Below are 19833 nucleotides of genomic sequence, written 5' to 3'. Positions count from 1 at the left end.
GATGAGGAAACAGGGGTGTATGAATGATTAGGGAAAAGTTATGCAAAAGCATTCCACAGGATAGTCAGGCTCACAGAAGTAACTAAATAAATGATTGACAAATGTATTCTATCTTCTCAAAAAGACAGGTAATATGTTAAACCTATGCCACTTTTAATCATCACTTTTCAAAGCCAAGTAACCTCATTTATAACAGATGCTTGCTGCTGCTGCTGCTGCTGCTGCTGCTAAGTCGCTTCAGTCGTGTCCGACTCTGTGTGACCCCATAGACGGCAACCCACCAGGCTCCCCCGTCCCTGGGATTCTCCAAGCAAGAACACTGGAGTGGGTTGCCATTTCCTCCTCCAATGCATGAAAGTGAAAAGTGAAAGTGAAGTCGCTCAGTTGTGTCCGACTCTTAGCGACCCCATGGACCGCAGCCTACCAGGCTCCTCCAACCATGGGATTTTCCAGGCAAGAGTAGTGGAGTGGGGTGCCATTGCCTTCTCCATAGCAGGTGCTTAGTGTACCACAAATACAGAAAACATTCTCCACTTGAAGAACATTACAGCATACCAAGAAAGTCGTATCTATGTCAATAGTTAGGGTTCTGTTTATTGAATTACAAAATAATGGAGTATACAGCATAACCCAGAACATTAAGATTCTATTTTGGTTTCATCTTATGTAATTCTATTAACTAATAAGTTGCATGCCAAATTTCTTTAATAAAATATTAGAATAAACATTGAAGAACTATGCTAGATTTTAAATCTCTTTTTCCACTCATTAAACCAAACGTTATATCAGTCAAGCAAATCTTATGTCATTGCAGTGCATACTGCTTTCAATAAATCCAAATTATTTCCAATGTGGAACATTTTAAAATTAAAACCAAGCTAAAACAGGAATCCCATGGTATCTGATTTTCTTTTCCTAGAATGCTAGATTGACAAATGGTTCGTGTTTATTATACAAAGAATCTTATCTCCAGCTTTTGCTTTTATAAGTTACCTGTTCTTCTCAAAATTGATTCAGTGGTAACCCTTTTTTCTATTTACCTCTCAAAGTTGGTTTATTTTGTAGAAAGGTTTAGGTGATGAGGAGGGAGAGGTGAGACACTTAGGCAAATGTTTAAGATACTTGTGAAATCAAGATAAGTCACCCAACATCCGACTAAAATAGGTTTGTGAGAAGAGTAAAGTCAATTCTGGTATTGACTGTCACATCTGTGGAGCATCTGATTTAATATTTTGAATGAGGAGGCATCCAAGTGACTTCTCCTTGATGGGAAAGAAGGGTGACCTCATGAGCATGGACTCACTCTACAGTGGAAGAAAGTCAAATTATCTGAGGTCTAACCTATCAGATTTGGAAGGAAGATTCTGGAAGAAGATACAATAGTGAGTCTTGATTCTTCTAGTCCAGCCCTTGGAACTTTTACCAAGATCCTTGAGAAAAAAGGACCACAAACTAATAGAGTTATAAAAACCTAAGACTTGTAAGCTCTGCTGGAGACGGAACCTTCTTCAGCCTAACCAAGAGCAAATTAATCAAGACATATAGGCCTGGCCACATGGAAACCAGCAAAGAGCAAAACAAGGAGACCAGGAAGAAATGCATCACGACGGAGGCGTGGGTGGTGGAAGAGATGCTGGTCCTGGAATAGTGGGAGGGTCAGAGGAAGGTAAATCAGCCCCGAGGAAGACCCGGAAACTCAGGGGGCTGGCAGACCATGACCTGTGGGTCAAATCCAGCCTGCTGCCTGTTTTTGCCCAGCCCTTGTCCTGAGAATGGTCTTCATATGATAAAGTGAAGGAAAACCAAAAGAAAATTTCATGATAAATGAGCACAACATGAAATTCAAATTTCCATGTCCATAAATACAGTCTCACTGGAACACGGCCATGTTGTGCCATAATAAGAAATACATATCTGGTCTCTGCCCACTCTTGCTCTTTTCAGTTTCCTGGCACACAGCTCCCGAAACCCTTGGAATCTCCAGAGTGATGGTCCTTTTTTAATGCTAATGAGGTAGCTGGTGGCCAGGGCCTCTGGGTCGCCTAGGACACAGCATGCAACCTGGGGTTAGAGGGTTATAACTTTGCATCCCACCCAGATCTCTGGTGGGTAGGGGAAGGAGAGGCTGAAGTTTGAGTTAATCACTAATAGCCAATGATTTTTCTTTTTTTGCGCCTTTATTTTTTTGATTAATTTTTATTGGGGTGTAGTTGCTTTACAATGTTGTGTTAGTTTCTGCTGTACAGCAAAGTGAATCAGCCATATGTGTACATACATCCCCCCTTTTTGGATTTGCTTCCCATTTAGGTCACCACAGAGCACTGAGTAGAGTTCCCCCGCTATACAGTAGGTTCCCATTTGTTATCTATTCTATACATAGTAGTGTGTATATGTCAATCTCAATCTCCCAATTCATCCCACCCACCCCTACCCCCTTGGTATCCACACGTGTCTCTCTTTCTGCTTTGCAAAAAGGTTCATTTGCACCATTGTTCTAGATCCCATGTGTAAGTGATATTACATCATATTTGTTTTACTCTGACTTATTTCACTCTGTGTGAGTCTCTAAGTCCATCCACATCTCTGCAAATGATGACCAATGATTTAACCATCATGCCTACATAATGAAGCCTCCATAGAAAAACCCAACTGTGGTGGCAAGCTCCTGGGCTGGGGAACATGTGGAGGTGCTAGGAAGGTGGGGCGTCCAGAGCCCATGAAGTTCAGGTCCTTCCCCACACCTTCCCTGTGTGTCTATTCCATCTGACTATTCTTAAATTGTATTCTTTTATAATAAATGCGTATACAGTAAGCAAGCTATTTTCCTGAATTCTGTAAGCTCATGTGGCTATTATGGAACACAGAGAAGGGAGATGTGCGGACCTTTCATTCACGGTTAGTTGGTCAGAAGCACCAGAGGCATGAATGTGAGATTAGGATCTGAAGCCGGGGCAGTCTTGTGGGACTGTGCCCTCAACCTAAGGGATCCCGACACTAACTCTAGGGATATGGTCTCAGAACTGAATTAAACTGTAGGACACCCAGCTGGTGTCGCAATTTCTGGAGAGAGGAAACACACACATTTGGTGTTGGAAGTGAAGTACCGATAATATAGGGAAAACAGGGGTTTTCATGTTTACAAGTTCATTCATTTATACGTGGCCTAAAGCTGCAGCTTTGGAACAGTGGCAGAACCAAGTAATTGCGAGAGACCCCCAAGGCCACCAAAGCCTATACTATTTACTGTCTGATCCTTTATAGAATCAGTTTGCTGATCTTATAAAACATCATATACATTATGTCCTTGAATCATCACTACCAGCCTATGAGGGGTGTGTATTTATATCTTTTACATAAAAAGAATCTAAAACATAGATTATTTGTCCTTGATCATTGCTAGTGAGTGGCAGAAACAGGAAGTGAACCCAGGCCCATCTGATTATAAACCCAACGTGCTAGGGTGCCTTTGATAAATGGGGGACCTTTTCTATATCACAGGGATTATTCCTCAAATTCCTCCACCAGTACATACAGTCTCCACCAGTACATACCTGCCATTGGGCCTGTGGACTGAAGGAATGAAGCCGGGACATCCCAGAAATGCAGGTGTGAGATGCCCTCTCAGGACCCCGTGAACTCTCATGAGACCCCCCTGTGCAAAATTTTACTTTTATCTCTATGGTTTGGGGAAGCAAGTATTGTCAGAAGACAACTAGAAAGTCTGTGAGTGTCTCTAACACACTCAAGGGGTCTTTATAGTAAAGCAGAGGAATAAATTATGGGAAAGTATATTTTTCTGAGAAATTTTCCTTTAAAATCCCAAGGAAAAGACTAACAAAGGTGAAAAAATAGAGGTGCATTGGAGTAACGCTGACACAGAAGAGAGATTTTGAGTAAGACTCCCTCCCCTCCCCTACCATTCAACCAGGGCTCCGTCCTGGCAACACCGGAGGAGAGTCTCTCTGGTAGGTCCACGGGGCACAGGCCACCAACCGTTTAGAGGCCACTGGGCAGGAAGGGGCCTTCTCAAGTGTTCTGTTCAGCTCTTTCTTATTCTTGAGACAGAAAATAGTCTTTTGTCATTGACACTGACACACAATGCTTGAAGCTTATGCTGGAACCAGGTCAGCCAAAGAAATGCAGCAAATTCCAACTGAAATTCAATTCTTTCTGAATTTTTACATTATGATTGAAGATGTTAGACAGCTCAGCTGTGTCTGACTCTTTGAGACCCCATGGACTATAGTCCACCAGGCTCATCCGTCCATGGGATTCTCCAGGCAAGAATACTGGAGTGGCTTGCCATGCCCTCCTCCAGGAGATCTTCCTGACCCAGGGATCGAACCTGGGTCTCCTGCATTGCAGGCAGATTCTTAACCGTCTGAGCCACATTGGTTCAAAAGAAATCATTACCAGAAATGACACTTGGCTTCTGAGCATGGGTTTGCAGGTATATATCTGGATACCGCAAAGGACATGTTGAAAGAGTGAGTCCTTTCCCATTAAATCTAAAACCACAACAACATTGTTTTAAGGCCTTCACATCTCTAACTGCCTGGAAACAGGGAAAGTTCCAAGAAATCTTCCTGTTCACAGTGAACCCAAACAATGCTTCTCCTTCATTTCAGTATCGTTTACACAAAGACACAGCATTTACATAACACGAGCTCAGAGCCTGAAGAGACATTAGAGATTATTTACTGCAATCCTTCCCACTCACAGATGGCAGAACAGAAATCCAGATTCTTGTGACTTGGCCCAAATCCAAAGCTGCTGAGGGTCAGAGGTTACTCTGAAAGGGAGGCCATTTGACCTGGAGTCCAGAGTTCACTCCCATGCACTCTGATCGCCTCCTCAACTGAAAGGCTGGGAAGCCCCCGCTTTCTGTCGGCCCCCCACCAAAGCTGCAATGGCTTCAAGAACTTCACACTTGGTACTCTGAGCTCAAGTTTCACACCTGAAAGTTACTGTACATGCTACACTTCATCTTCATACCACACCAATATGAACGCACACTATAAAACTGTTTTGGCATCTACAGCTTCTAAAACATTTCCCCAGGCTCTTTTTCATGATTTTCTCATCACCTTTTGCACTTTCTCAAGAAGCTATCTTTAGTCTTTCTTTAATTCTCCAAACATATTTTCTAAATAGCCTGACTTATTCATTACCCTGTCTCTGCCACTTAATTGAAAATTAAGTATGTTTCCAGCCTTAATCTAACAAGCCAGTGCAGGTCACAATTTATCCAGCTGTAGGCTTCTAGTAAGTTATTTTATGCTGAAATTAAAAGACAAGACTATCAGCTTGGAGTCATCTGGTATAAACATGGAAAGGATATAGAGGTATTAAGTCCTTATTATATGGGTCACTCCATCTTTTCCCTTTATTTTCCCTAGGTCCTTCTGTACATGCAACACAAACACAAATATGTAACAACTAGAGAAGAAATTATTTTGAAAGTATTTTTCTATATATTTTCCTGTTCTATTTTATTGTTTTGTATGAGCTGTCCTATTCATTTTTATTATATTTATCAATTATCTTCCTTTTCCATTTTATTATTTAATGTTTACCTTTTGGGAAAGAGAAAAAAATCTCATTGCACATAGAAATGCATGAAGTTCACTAAGGTCATTTGAAAATGACGAGAGATTGGACGTGAAGTCATGAGCAGAAGGGCATGCCGTGAAAGAAGGACAGTGTGGGTGAACGGAGGGGATACAGGAAGTTGTGGGGAGTGCAGGAAAGGATGGTGCCAGAGATAGTCCAAAATTAAAGTTGGCATCAGTGGCAACTGACTAGGTCCGAGGAGCAGGATGACTCAAGTTCTGCCTGGGAGGATGATGTGCCATGAATAGAAACTGGCAGCAGAAGCCAGGTTGAGAGAAGGATGGTCCACTGTGTTTTGTACACATGGATCGTGAACTGTTAAGAGGGACATATGGATAGAGATACATCTAAAAATTCAAGTCTTTAATTAAATAGCATAAAACAGATTAGAGATATGAATCTGTGGTTCTCCACATACAGGAAGTCATTCAAATCGGGACTTTTACTCAAACTGTTCAAAGTTAAAGGGCAACAAAAGAAATAGAAAAGAGCCAAATGGAAGATTCTGGGGAATATTCATACTTAAGGATGTTATGGTTCAGATGGAGAAGCAGAAAAAAGAAAAGTGTGCTGAGAAGGAAAAAGAAGAGGGCACTATTCAAAAGGAGGTGTTTGTTGGGAGTCTGAAGACAGTCACGGTATTGTGTTCAGACAGGCTGCCATAACACAGCACCATATTGGGTAACCGGGTGGCCTGAGCAATATTAATGCATTTTCTTAGGTTCTACAGGTGGGAGACCAATGTCATGGCGTGAGCATGGATGAGTTTTGGTGAAAGCTGTCTTTTTGGTTTGCAGATGCCTACCTTCTCACAGTGCCTTCACAAGAAGGGGAGAGAAAGAGAGACAGAGAGAATGATAATTCTCGGGTGTCTCTTGTTAAAAGGGCACCAACCCCATCACAAGTTACTGTAACAGGGAAGAACACATCTGACTCCATATTGGAACTGTTTCTTTTTCTCTACCCTTTGTGTTCTATTGCTTTTGCTACAAATGAATTACTAAAGGGATGGAAGTGTACAATAGCTGGAATATCTATTCCAATAGCTGGAAGTGTACAAAATGGACTGTCTCTGGGAACAATGCTTCCCATGCCTGAATACCTTTGTTCAGCTCACAAGAAACATTCTGAGGAGGCCCACCTGTGAATGGCTGCAAGAAAGAAAAGTTAACCCATCTTCTCCAGGGTCTGGCTTGAACCACAAAATATTTGCAATAATTTATTAAGAGCCTCTTGATGAAGGTGAAAGAGGAGAGTAAAAAAGCTAGCTTAAAACTCAACATTCAAAAAACTAAGATCATGGCATCTGGTCGCATCACTTCATGGCAAATAGATGGAGAAACAATGGAAACAGTGACAGACTTTATTTTCTTGGGCTCCAAAATCACTGTGGATGGTGACTGCAGCCATGAAATTAAAAGACACTTGTTTCTTGGAAGAAAAGCTATGACAAATTCAGACAGTGTATTAAAAAGCAGAGACATTACTTTGCCAACAAAGGTCCATATAGTCAGATCTATGGTTTTTCTAGTAATCATGTATGGATGTGAGAGTTAGACCACAAAGAAGGCTGAGCACCAAAGAATTGATGCTTTCAAACTGTGGTGTTGGAGAAGACTCTTGAGAGTCCTTTGGATAGCAAGGAGATCAAACCAAACACTCCTAAAGGAAACCAACCCTGAATATTCATTGGAAGCACTGATGCTGAAGCTGAAGCTCCAATACTTTGGCCACAGACTTATTCTATTCTATTCTGTTCTATTAGAATAGACCTTGGATGCTTGGAAAGATTGAAGGCAGGAAAAGAAGGGGACGACAGAGGATGAGATGGTTGGATGGCATCACGGACTCAATGGACACGTTGGAGCAAACTCCAGGAGATGGTGAAGGATAGGGAAACCTGGCATGCTGCAATCCATGAGGTCACAAAGAGTAGGACATGATTGAGCAACTGAACAACAACAACAAAAAATCACCTTTTATACTTTACTGCCTCACCTCCCCTTCTTTGCTTTACAAAAGAAACTAGAATCCAAACCCAGGGAAGATGGTTCTTTGGAACACGAATCCACCATCTTCTTGATCTGGTTGCTTTCTGAATAAAGCCAATATTCCTTGTCCCAACAACTCATCGCTGGATTTATTGACCTGTCATGCGGCAAGCTGTATGAGCTTGTACTTGGTAACACTCCCACCCTATGATCTCACCTAAACCTAATACTAACCAATTAACATCTCTTTATGTCAATAATATTAGTCATGAGACAAAAACCCATTAGAATGTCTAAAATTTAAAAGCAACAATGTCAAGACTTTATGATGATAAGAAATAACTGGAATTTTTCATAAACTGCTGGTGGGAATGAAAAAATGAACAATCACTTTGGAAAGCAGTTTGGTTGTTTCTGGAAATGCTGACACAACCTGTCATACCACCCAGCTATTCCATTTCTAGGTAATTACTCATGAGGAAGGTAAATATATATACAAACACAGGCTTGAACACAGATATTCATGAAGCAGCTTTACTCATAATAGTCAAAAACTGGAAACAATTGAGATGTCTTGAATCACGGGAATGAATGAAAAAGATGCTGAACAGCCATATAGTGAAAATGACTACTATCCAGCAGACACATGTAACAAAGATAAATCTCAAAACCATTATGTGAGTGAATGGGACTGCACACATGAGTCCACATTGAAATATTACTTTGTATAAAATCTAAGTACTGCAAGCAAACCTATACCTACAGACAACTATTTTCTGCAAATAGAGGACAGGGTGCTGATTGGAAAAGGACACAGGAGAAATGACAGAAGTGATTTTTATCTGGATTGTGGTGGTGGTTTCATGCGTGTGTACAGCTATCAAATCTTATCTAATTATTGTCTGTTTTTTGTATTTGAGGTTGTTTGTATTAATATACGTTGTACCTTAGCCAAGTTTAAGGGAAAAAAACTCAGTGGAGGACTACAAGAAATCTAAATGAGCTAAATTCCAAAGTAAATAGACAAGAAGCCCCAGGAGACGTGAGACCTGTGCTATTTTCATCCCAGAAGAAGTGGTGGAAGATGCAAAATCTCCCACACGTCAGAGTCTTTTTATCAGACTTTTAGCAGCTGCAGGAGAGACCAGAACACCAAGAACCCCTCAGCTAAGATGCATATGTGGTATATGACACACACAACCGATACATGACATCAGGAGAGGAAGAAAAAAGTGACCCACAATCAAGAGAAAACAGTCAACAGAAAGAGACCAAGAATTGGCCCAGATGCTGTCATCAAACAGAACTTTAAAACAACCCAGAGGGATGGTATGGGGAGGGAGGAGGGAGGAGGGTTCAGGATGGGGAACACATGTATACCTGTGGTGGATTCATTTTGATATATGGCAAAACCAATACAATATTGTAAAGTTAAAAAATAAAATAAAATTTTTAAATAAATAAATAAAACAACCATGAGAAATATACATTAGAATCCAGTGGTATAGTTGAATAGCAGCCATAAGAGGGGGTTTCCATTAAGAAACAGAATGCAAAGAAAAAGAAACAATTGGAAATGCTAAAAATCACAGCAACAGAAATAAAGAATTCCATTTAACATCAGAGGAAAGGATCAGTGAACATGAAGTCAAATTAATAGAAATAACTCCAACAAAGCCACAAAGAGAACAAAGAGTGATCAAATAGATCTGAAATCTGTAGGACAACACCTAAAGGCCTAACATATATGCATTTAGAGTCCAGAAAATAAAATAGAGGAAATGGAAGTAGAAAAATATTTGAACAAATAATGGCTGGAAACATTCTCTATTTGATGATAGTATCAAACACAGATCCAAGAAGTTCATTAAAACTCATACATGATAAACACAAAGAAAACTACAGCTAGGCATAATGTTATCAGACTTCTGAAATTCAAAGATAAAAAGAAAACTTTTAAAAAAATATCCAGAGGTTAAAGAAAAAGAAACAGAGAGGAAATGATATGATCTGTACTTACTTTTCACCAAAGCAATAAAGACTAGCAGATAGTGCAACAAAGATGTATGGGCTGAAAGAAGAAAAAAACTCTCTTTACCTTAAGTTGTAAATCCAACAAAATATTCTTTAAGAATTAATATGAAAACAATTTCCTAAATATCACAGTCATAACTTTAGACTGGTGAAAATTTAATGATACTTTTATTTTAGTTAAACTATATTTCTATCATTTGTACTAAATGTATTAATTTTTCTTGTCTTATGTGTTTTATTTGGAAGTTCGTAGACCATCAAAACCTAACTCTAAAGCTCATTATGCTACAGAGTCTAATCTGACTATTTTAAAAACACTATTGATTATATGCAAACCATCAGAAACACCTATATGTAAGCGGTTAAGGTGGTAAACATAGTTTTTAGAAGATGCTTGGCTAAAAAGACTGGTTCCACCACTAATTTGATGTATGATATTTAGGCAAATTACTTTTCTGCTCTTGACTTTGCTTCCGCATCTTAAATTAAATGATGAGGGTAGAACAATTCCCAGGGGGTTCAAGAAGGGTAATTTGGTTTTCCCAGTGCTTGGAATATAGTATGTACTTAATGAACGTTGACTATTATTGCCTGAAATTAGGTTTATATCTTTCTAGCCCCTTGATGTTTCTTTGTTCGAGGCTTGGTTACCAAAGCAGTAGTTGTCAGTGTGTGCAAAGTTCTGCACACCCTGGGAGATGTCTCAAGAGTCACTCACAGGACGTGCAAGGTCAGAGCTGCCTTCATGCCAGCGCTCAGACACCCTGTGTCCTTCCCATTCTCATTCTCTCCCAAGGGCACTGTGCAGCTTCCTGGAAGTCACATGACAGCTGCAATGTCATCATTCTACAACTAATGAAATGCTGCCTGTGTAGACTTTTCTAGGGTAGGAGCTTTAGGGTATGAATGTTATAAATGTATGTATTTGGGGGAGGTAAACTCGGTTTGTTCTCAGAACTTCTACTGTGCTCCTTCTCCCTATTGTTGGTTGTACTTGCTCTGATCTCTGTTAACTTCATTATTGTCCAATAAATCATTATTCTGAAATTCCCAAGTTGTTCTTACACCTACCTGTAAACACAAGAAGTAACCACTCTTGTGGGTTTTGTTTTGCAGTGACATTAAATTATAGTAACTTTTCTTAATTTGAAATTTTCAGCTTAACAGTTATTATTTTAAAATTTAATAATATTTATTCTAATTTAAAGAATAATTTATTTATAGTTTTCTTCTATTTAAGGACAGATTTTTGGCTTGAAAGAGGGGAACTGGAAAACTTCCTCAACCCACAACTGCCCCGTGTACATCTACCATGGCAGTTGGACAGCTTCCCAATACTTCAAGTTTTCTTGATGAGATCATGGTGATGTTAATTAATGTGATTATTCTCCTATTCTATAATAAAGTGTAGTTTGTCAACATCTGGAAGATCTGCAAAACAAGGAGACCAGAATTTTCCAGTGACCATGATGTTCCAAACTCATGCAGGAACAAAGGTTCCATTCACAGAAAGATGGATTTTAATGGCTTCAGATCCTATATGGCAAGCAACCTTTATGAAATGATCACTTCTCAAATTTCAAAATTTTTATACCAAAAGAATATCTATAGCTGTATTAAGACACATGAAACCACTCCTCTCTTTTCAATTGTGCTTCAGGGTAAAGCTGGATTTTTTCATACACTTCAACTGGAACAACTTGAATGTGTTAAATATTGAAAATATATTCCTTTTTATTTCAAACAATTATATACTGATTGTGAGTTATTTTACCAAATGCATAGTTACTGCTCACAGATGAAAAACTGTAAGTCTCACTAACTGTGTGGCTATACCACCGCTTTACTCTCATCTTAACACTCACTCTCCATCAACCAAGGATGCATGCTTCTCTCCAATCCTGGACAAGACTATAACTTTCCTCTTAAAGCTCATATTCTGTCCTGGAATTCATCACAAGTGCTTTCTTTGTGTTCAGTTATTCAGTTGTGTCCAACTCTTTGCGGCCCTATGGACTGTAGCCCACCAGGCTCCTCTGTCCATAGGATTTTCCAGGCAAGAATACTGGAGTGGGTTGCCTTTTCCTACTTTAGGGGATCTTCCAGACCCAGGGAACAAACCTGTGTCTCTTGCATCTCCTGCTTTGGCAGGCAGATTCTTTACTACAGAGCCCCCTGGGGAGCCCATGCTTTCTTTAAGACCTTTCTTTATAATTATTCTACCTACGTAAAATCTTTAATCTTTCTGTCTCTCTGAACTCCTGGATTTACCCATCCATCCAACCATTCATTTATTCATACATCCTGCAAGTTATTTATTAAGCACCTATTACTGCATTTTAAAGGACGTGGTTTCAGGAATTAAAAACAAAATCAAACGAAAACAAGCCAACACTAGACGATAAAGGAGAGTCTCGTGTAGGAGTCAGTGTATGGACAGAATAAAAACACACAAATTTAGTGAAGTGTGCTCTATTATGAGGTGTTCTGTGTCATGGGGACACAGAAAAGCCTGTTTTAACCCTGACACAGTACTTTGGTAAGTGCTTCCTCAAATAAATGACTTAAGATAAGCCTTGTTGAGTAAGTAAGAACAACAAAGCATAGGAAACAAGAAAAAGGATTCCAAGGAGCAGAAAAATTTGTGCAGAGGAAAAAGGCAAAACAAGAGAGTCGGGTGACAAACTGCAGCCAAGAGAATATAGCTGTAACACAGTATTCAAGTAGGAGCATGACTGAAACACGGGACCAGAGTTAGACATAAAGTATGCTGTCAGATTATCCACTTGATGCTGTGAGCACCACGGGGTTTCTACACCACTTAAAAGGCTGTGTGACACCGAGCATGCAGCAAAAATTCTTGGTACTCACGCAATGACCAATGCTTTTTTATCAAGGACAGTTACTGCAAAAAAAAAAAAAAAAGCCAAATGCCATTTTACTGTGTGTAAAACAGATTGACACACCCCAGCTCCCAACATCCACCATGCACTGAAACAGAGCCAATATTAAGACAAGAAGAACTAAACAGATTTTACTTGGTTTGATTTAGATAGATAATCAAGGCAGGTGAGCAAAAATGTTCTAGCCACCTCCGGTTAAGACATTCCTTCGTCAGCAAAGAAGAAAACTAATAGGGAAGAAAGATACAGAACAGTTACCCCGTGTCCACTCCAAAGGAATGGATCAATCCAAAAGAGCTGACTGTGGGGCAAGACCAACGGAAGAGAAACTTTTGTAGAGAGTAACCTTAGGACACCTGTGACACCCGGTCTTCTTGTTCCTGGACAAGCCGTCAAGTGAGGTGTAGGGATAATCCAGCCTAAGTAAGATAAACTAGGACAGAGGTGGTGAGAGATAGTGACTTCAGCTAGGATGACCTGCTACCCTCAGACTCTATCCAAAACTATCACATCTTGCTCCACTGGGAAAATTCTTTAGCATAAGATGACACAGTAAGAGCTTAAGAACATTATTATAAACAGTCCCCACAAAAAAGACCCAGAAATAGAGGCTGTGGAATATGAAACTGTTATTCGCTGTGGAGATGAACAAAGAAGAATGTTAATTATCATTAGTGACTGCAAATATTATTAAGACATTGAAAAAAATGAATTTTTAACCCAGAATTTTCATGGGGAGGACTGCCTTTTGCTGATCACACTTGGAAACATACAGTGCTAATCCAGCATAAAAATCTGTTGCTTCAAATCTCGACACATCAAGTCTCAATAATGTTAGTATGTTTATCCAAGTGTCTTCCACATTATATTTGTAATCCTCTAAATTCTTCATCCATGGTGAAGAATTAACCTATGTTAAGCTTTATATTCACAAATACACAACTTAAAAGTTCATATTATACTAATGAAACAGTGAAATTGTGTCCCATATTTACTTAACTTAATCATATGAGCCACATATCATTTAACTAGTTATAATTGAGCATATCTGAAGTTGCAAAATGGTTGAGAATTGAAAATAAGGAGCTGACAATTCCAGTGCATACATATAAAATTAGACTAGTAATGCAACATATCTAATAAAAATACACAGCATTGGAACTCTGCTGGTGGTCCAGGGGTTAAGAATCCACCTTGCAGTCCCCGCCTTGCAGGGGACAGAGGTTTGATCCCTTGTTGGGAAATGAGGAGCCCCTATGCTGTGAAGCAACTAAGCCCATGCGCCACAGTTAGAGAGTCTGTGCGCTGCAACAAAAGATCCGATGCAGCCAAGTAAGTAAACAAATCTTTTTAAAAGACAGAGTATTAAAGTTCTAAGCTTTGTCAACCTCATGGATGGAAACACCTGATGCAAGGTGAGGAGCCACACAATTTCCTTGTTACGTCTAGAGGTGCACCCCAAACTCTGAAGTGTTCAAACTGATGTATGAAAGTCTAATTAAAAGTGGTGCCTAAGCCACACAGCCCTTCCCCAAAACTCAAAAAAACAAAATGGTTTCACATAACCTAATGAAGAAAGGTTCAGTGGCCATCCCAATCTTGTAACCTAACCCCATTTTACTGTAAATCTTTTTACCAATATTCTCCAACACTCACTGCTCCCAGCTGCCCATTTCACATTATACAATTTCAATCGAATGCTCATGATTTCTGGAGCACTTCTATTACATGTCTGTGAACAGAATGGGAACTAACCTGAGATGGTACCTCCTCTCATTGCAGACAATTCAGGAAGCGATTACAGCAGAGGATAAGACAGAGAAACACAAATACCATATGATATTGTTTATACATGAAATCTAAAACTGGTACAAATGAACTTGTTTACAAAACAAAAACAGACCCACACACATAGAAAACAAACTTATGGCTGGCAAAGGGAGGGAGAGAGAAATCAGGAGTTTGGGATGAACATATACACACTATTATATATAAAATAGATAAACAAGGACCTACTGTATAGTACAGGGAACTATACTCAATATTTTGTAATAATGTATAAGGGTGAAGAATCTGAAAAGAATAGATATATATGTATGTATATGTGTAACCAATTCAAATTGCTATATACCTGAAACTAACACAACATGTAAATCAACTATAGTCCAATAAATAAATTATAGCAGACAATAATAATAGGATGAGGGATGAACAGGGAGGTGCAAAGAAACATAACAAGCTCTTGCAGATGTGGAAGAGTAACTAAGGTTCTGGGAAGCAGAGCCCAGATTGAGATGTGAAGGCTGAGGAGGTACCAGCTCCCCTGAAACCCAGAGAGGGGCAGGGAATCTAGAAAGGGATGGGATGTCATCCCGTTTCCTGCAAAGGGGCACTACAGAGCTGCGGGGTGTGAAGAACTGCCCATGCAGTTCTCCGTCCATAAATGGTTTCACACATTCACATTCACAGCCTCACACACCCTCTCTCACTCACACACTCTCACCCTAACATTCTCTCACACCCTCACAGACTTTCACCCTCATATATCCTCACATACACACATACCTTCACACACTCTCGCCCACACATACCCTCACACACTCACACACACTTGCACACCTCTCACACCTACACACCCAGCTGCCTCCTGCACGGCCCCTTCCTTTCGTCTGCCTCTGACACTCTCCACTCTCCCATATATTTATACCCCACAGGTCCTGCAACATCCAGCAACCTTGTCCTGCTGTAAAACCTCCCCTAAGCACCAGACCTTCCCCAGAAAGCCTTCTTCAGCACCTCCCTCCTGTGGGATTACAGCTTCTGAGGTTCTTGAGAACTTATACAACTGCAGCACAAATATCAGTCTCTCAGTTGAGTGCTGCTGTGTAATTCTGAGACTGTTCTGGTGCTGGTATCTTTCACACACGGACTTTAACTTCAGGCAGGCAGGACTGTCATAATCTTTGCATCTTCCTCAGAGACATACATAATCCATAATACACTTCATCATGAGGTACGAAAGAGGGACTAACCTCTGAAAAGTGTGTCCTAAAACATAAAGTAAGCTGAAGCTTTCGAAAAATCATGTGTTTTGAAAAATCACAAATTCAAAAAATGTTCTTTCAATTCTCATTCTTATTGCCAGATACAGAAGTGCTAACCGTGTTCTTTAGCTGTAGGAAGAGCACACTGATTGCTGGCGGCAAAGATATTCAAACGATGCTACCTGACTGACAGGCAGAATTACCGGATGCTGGTATGGTTTCATCTCAGCTCTTCAAGAAAATATCATCATCCTGGCAAAAGCAAGGCAAAAATCAAAGTAACAAATTTAAGGTCCAAGCAAGAGTATGAAGTTAAATATTCCAAAAGAGTTTAAATCCATTAATTTGGAAAAATCTCACCACAAAGTACTGAAAGCGTGTGTGGATGTGATAAGGGAACAGTTAAAATCATCTTTTAAAACATTATGATGAAGGAAGGGTTGATAGAGAGCAAGGAATCTTGCTATGGTCTCAATTCTCAAAATACAGAAGTTAGATTCCACCAACTTTATAGCCAAGAGCACTTGACACTGATTCCAGGCTAGATTCTCAACATTATGGTCTGTACACAACCAAAATGTGAAGCATTGTTACCTACCAGCTAGGGAGACACAAGGAACCCATCATTACAGAGGAGCCTAGGGGTTATTTCCTTCTGTTTTTACAGGTTTACTTGACAGCTAGTCTGCAGAAAGTGGAAATGCACACCAGCAAGGAATCTGATCAAGTCTGTCACAGAATATACCCACTCGGGCCACACAAAGGAATGTAAACTCTGATGAATGAGTTACTTGACCATAACACAACATGAACAGCCTTCTAAAGATGGCTGATTAATTCAGGGACTCGTGAGGGGAGGCATCTGGGGCTAAATGTTCTGCCCGTTCTCCATTCTGTACAGGTATTGGAAGAAGGTATTAATTGTATCCTGATTAAATCTGCTCATGCCTCTAAATGAAGAAGAATAGCTAGCCTGTCTCATTGAATTAAAATCCGAAAATATCCTGACCCTCTGGAACAATAGGCTAACTAAAGGTAAAGATTGTATTTAGTTGCAGTAACTATTTTTTAAAGTCCCACATTTAGTGGCCAAATGTGCAAACTGAGGAAAAGAAGTATACGTGCAGAGGAGAATGCAAAAAGATGCCTAATTAAACACTGTAGTTTGGATGCAAAAAATACAGTGGAAGAGACACCAGATTTGATTTTAGGATGATTTACCATATGGTATTTAGAAGAGATTAATTATGTTAGTCCTCTCGTCTTGCTTCAGCTCTCAGGACCACATTTTCAGAAAAACAAGAATGCACCCAAAGGAGAAATTCCCTGATGATAATAAGATATTCAAACTATGCCAATTAAGGGTGAGTTGAAGAAAATGAACATTACCATAGAGATCTCATGTCCGACTCTTTGTGACCCCATGGACTATACAATCCATGGAATGCTCCAGGCCAGAATACTGTTCCCTTCTCCAGGGGATCTTCCCAACCCAGGGATCAAACCCAGGTCTCCCACATTTCAGGTGGATTCTTTTGCCATCTGAGCCATCAGGGAAGCCCAAGAATACTGGAGTGGGTAGCCTATCCCTTCTCCAGCAGATCTTCCTGGCCCATGAATAGAACCAGGGTCTTCTGCATTGCAGGTGGATTCTCTACCAACTGAGTTCCCAGGGAAGCCATACATGTCTCAAATATTATATATAAAAGCTTTCTGTATAAGTACTCTAAAAGGTAAAAATTTGGATATGAATATTATAAAGGCAAATAGTATAGCTCAATATAAGAAAAGAATTATTATGCTCAGAACAGGTCAAATAAAGGAATGCCTTCCACATTCAAGATAAATCTTGGTAAGGAGCTTGCTAAATCAATCTTAATATTCACCTTGAATTTGGAAATAAGGTCACCTGCTAAGAATGAAAAAACTAAAGATAATTTGGACTGGAAAACTCTGCCACATGTCCCATGGAGAAATTGATAGGAATTATCCAAGAAAGAATAAAATAACCGCCTAGAGCTATTAACCACCCCTGAAGCTGAAGTTGGTGGGAATCAAGAGCTAAGAGGTCTAGCAGCAAGAAAGCAGAGGAATGGAGCACAGCTGACATTTCTTGCCAAAATCATTGCACTGAGTAAAGACAGAAAAACCTGAGAAAATTGGAAATGGCTAAGGAGTAGTCACCGGAGAGGAGGGTGTAAGTGGTTTTGAGTAAAAGGGCTTATCGGAAGGACAAGGGGTTGAGGTCAGAAAAAGAATATGAAATGCTCAGCATCTTCAGCTGGGCAGAAAGGCCCAGGGAGGTGGACTGCAGTCCTGTGGATCCAATGCTTAGAAGTTGAATTAAGTTATAGGCGATTACAGTTGGTCAAAGTGTAGAAAGCAAATCCTCTGTTAGTGTAGATTCTCAAGGAAAGTGGAATGTTCAGGAAGTCAATAAGCACAGGTCATGGGGAGAGGGTAAATGGTGTAAACTTAGAAAGACAAAAGGTAGTTGGGCAGTGGTGAATGAGCAGTTACAAGCAGCTCTGAACCAGCTGCAAGCCCCATGGGAAAAAAGCACAGCAGTGTTCTTTCCTGCAGGCTCCTCACAAGACAGATGCTAATCCAGAGACAGTATTCCCAAACCAAATACCCACAGCACCAACGCATCAAAAAACTTGAATCGATAACTATGAAGAAGAAAAAAATAATTACGAAGATAACACAATTAAGCTTATTAGGCACCCACCATGTGCCAGGCATCTTGAATCCAAGGATGAACAGCCTGAGAGTGATTTGAATTTGGTAGTGATGCAGATACATAAACAGGTATTTTTTTAAATTGGAGTATAGTTTATGTGCAAAGCTGTCTCAGTTTCACGTGTACAGCACAGTGATCAGTTATACACAGACACACACACACACACACACACACATGTAGGTATATTCTTTTTCAGACTCTTTTCCCGTTATAATTTATTACAAAACATTGAGTATAATTCCCTGTGCTATACAGTAGGTCTCCATTGTTTACCTGCTTTATATATATATATATATATATATATATAAAAAGTAGTAGTAGTTTTGTATTTGTTTATATAAAGTAGTTTTTATATCAAGTAGTAGTTTTGTATTTTAATCCTAAACTCCTAATTTATCCTTTCCCTTCTCTGCTTTGGTAACCATAGGTTTGTTTTCTGTGTCTGTGGGCCTATTTCTGGTTTGTAAATCAGTTCCTCTGTATCAGCTTTTTAGATTCCACACATAAGTGACATCATATGATAAATGTCTTTCTCTGTCTGGTTACCTGTCTGAATGGGTATTTTTGATGTAAGGCAACACAGCGAAAAGGCAAATAGAATTATGTCAGACCTGGAAAAAATTCAGAATGAAGAAGCTTTCCTTGGTCTGCCCAGACCCCTTTCCCAGAGTGCTCGCTCCCAAAGCCATTGTCTTCTTTGGGCTTCTTACTAATTCCTACTGTGGTGAGGAGGAGGAGGTGGTGAGTGAATTAACTTGAGTTGCCTTTGATTTTCTGCAAGGGAGGGTTTATTTTAATAATAATAATAACAAAAGATTATTAACAGAAAGAACTCCAGGAAAGCAACTACAAGCAGTTGATAATCACAATTTTGTGGGGGGGTGCCAGGTGAGGGGGTGTGCCCATGGGGGTACATGGCCCAGAGTCCCTCCAGTTTTATAAACTACTGCTGCTGGTGGTGACTGGCCTAAAACCCCTCACTCCTAGCAAATACTTCCGTTCATACTCTATAAGCCTCAAGGCTATGGGAAGTGCAAGCCTATTGGCCTACACTCAGGGGACAGAGAAACAAACTAGGTCAGACACTTCCAAACCGTTTGAGAAAAACAGAAGAAGTATATGTAAGTCAGGAAAGCCAAAAAATTACTCTAGTGTCAAATGAGTCAACTAGTCTATGAGTGGCTAAATTTATTCATCTAAAGACCTAAAAATGGCAAAAAACTCTTCTTGTATCAAGAGGGAGAGACCTAACCAAAACTACTGCCCAGCCACCTAACAAATGCTTACTGAAAACATCTAGAAGGCTAGAGATGAAAAACCAGTGAAATCACTGATATTTTAGAAAGAAAAATATGTTTCCACAAATGTGCAAAAAAGTAATAAATAGTAACATTTAACAAAAGTTGCTTGGGTAAATATTTATAATTAAGTGGTATAAAAATCAATGACATAAAAGTTTTATTTCCTAGCAAATAAAAGGAAGCTAAGCAACTTCCTGGCAAATC

At 39.7% G+C, this 19833-nt stretch overlaps 1 protein-coding gene across 9 annotated transcripts in view; it reads right to left on the bottom strand.

Moving 5' to 3' along the window:
• Positions 1–19833, bottom strand: part of GUCY1A1 (guanylate cyclase 1 soluble subunit alpha 1) — a 72601-nt gene that overhangs the window by 49900 nt on the left and 2868 nt on the right. The window contains exon 2 of one of the 9 annotated variants that reach the window (XM_070386414.1): positions 9625–9675. The exons of the other annotated variants lie outside the window; for them this stretch is intronic. The gene's annotated coding sequence lies outside the window, so the exon portion shown is untranslated. The remainder of the gene's footprint in view (positions 1–9624; positions 9676–19833) is intronic. 9 annotated transcript variants of the gene reach the window in all.

The sequence above is a fragment of the Bos mutus genome, chromosome 17 (assembly GCF_027580195.1).
Source record: "Bos mutus isolate GX-2022 chromosome 17, NWIPB_WYAK_1.1, whole genome shotgun sequence".
Lineage (NCBI taxonomy): Eukaryota > Metazoa > Chordata > Mammalia > Artiodactyla > Bovidae > Bos > Bos mutus.
The sequence above is the reverse complement of the archived record's forward strand: the minus strand, read 5'-3'. Positions and strand labels throughout refer to the sequence as shown.